We start from the raw sequence: 1,279 nt of genomic DNA on the forward strand, positions 1-1,279 counted from the left end.
CTACACCAATCTTGGAGTTGTTTAAGGGTTTTGGTTGGGTTGTGTATGACTGCTTGGAGTAGAGACTATTCCTCTAGATTAGTTAGAACAAAACCTGTGACACACTCTGATTGTGAGTCACTTTCATTTGAGTCATCCTCTGAGAGTCTTAGTATCATGGCTGAAAAAGAACAAGATGAGAGGAGAGTGGGGAATCATAACAGGACTCTCAAAGATTATTTGCAACCTACTTGGACTATCTCACCCTCATACATTTATACAACCTCTTAATGTGAATAATTTCAGTTCTAAACCTGGCATGATACCCGTTATACCTCATTTCCATGGTATAAAGTCTGAGAACCCATATTTGGACATCAAAGAATTTGAGGAAGTTTGTTCAACTTTTATGGATCGAACTTGTACTGAAGAAGTAATCAGACTCAAGCTATTTCGCTTTTCATTAAAAGACAAAGCCAAGACCTGGCTAAATTCTTTGAGGCCTAGATCCATAGGAACATGGCAAGGGTTGCAGACTGAGATTTTAAAAAAATTCTTTCCTATGCACAGAAACAATGCACTGAAGAGGCAGATCATGAATTTTGCCCAAAAAGACACGGAAACCTTTTATCAGGGCTGGGAGAGGTTCAAGGATTTACTCAACGCTTGTCCTCATCATGGGTATGAAAACAGGAGGATAATAAGTTTTTTTTCTATAAGGGTTTACAACCTAAGATGAGACAATTCGTAGAGACAATGTGCAATGGAGAGTTCTTTAATAAACAACCAGAAGAGGCCTTCGAGTACTTTGATTACCTGTCTGAAAATGCCCAGTCATGGGATGTTTCAGATGTGTATGATAGAACTGAACCTTTAAAAATAACTGGAGGGGGGAAATATGACTTGAGAGAGGTGGATGATTTGCATGCTAGAGTGTCTTTACTTTCTAAGAAATTGGAAACCATAGATACAAACAAAGTAAATGAAGTTCAAATTATTCAGAAAATCCCAGAAAAATGCAATATTTGTGAAGAAATAGGGCATGTCACTAATGACTGACTGCCCTTCCAGCTTTTAAGGAAGTTCTTCTAGATCAATCCAACCCTGTTAAATTTATTTCTAAATCTTTTCCAGGTCCTTTTTCCAACACGTACAATCCCTCTTGGAGGAACCACCCAAATCTAAGCTGGAGGAATGAGAAATCAGATCAACACCCCTGTCAGGCACCTGGCCCATCTTAGTTTGCACTAAACCCACATGTAGCAACATTAGGATCATCTCAATATCCTGCTAAAGTAGC

The 1,279-nt window shown here is 38.7% G+C and overlaps 1 non-coding gene across 1 annotated transcript; it reads right to left on the reverse strand.

Annotated features, from left to right (window-relative positions):
• Positions 1 to 555: 555 nt before the first annotated feature.
• Positions 556 to 663, reverse strand: LOC121241736. Its single transcript, XR_005935766.1, has one exon. It is a non-coding gene; the product is annotated as a small nucleolar RNA R71 (small nucleolar RNA).
• Positions 664 to 1,279: the final 616 nt, after the last annotated feature.

This window comes from Juglans microcarpa x Juglans regia, chromosome 7S (genome assembly GCF_004785595.1).
Source record: "Juglans microcarpa x Juglans regia isolate MS1-56 chromosome 7S, Jm3101_v1.0, whole genome shotgun sequence".
NCBI classification, from domain to species: Eukaryota; Viridiplantae; Streptophyta; class Magnoliopsida; order Fagales; family Juglandaceae; genus Juglans; species Juglans microcarpa x Juglans regia.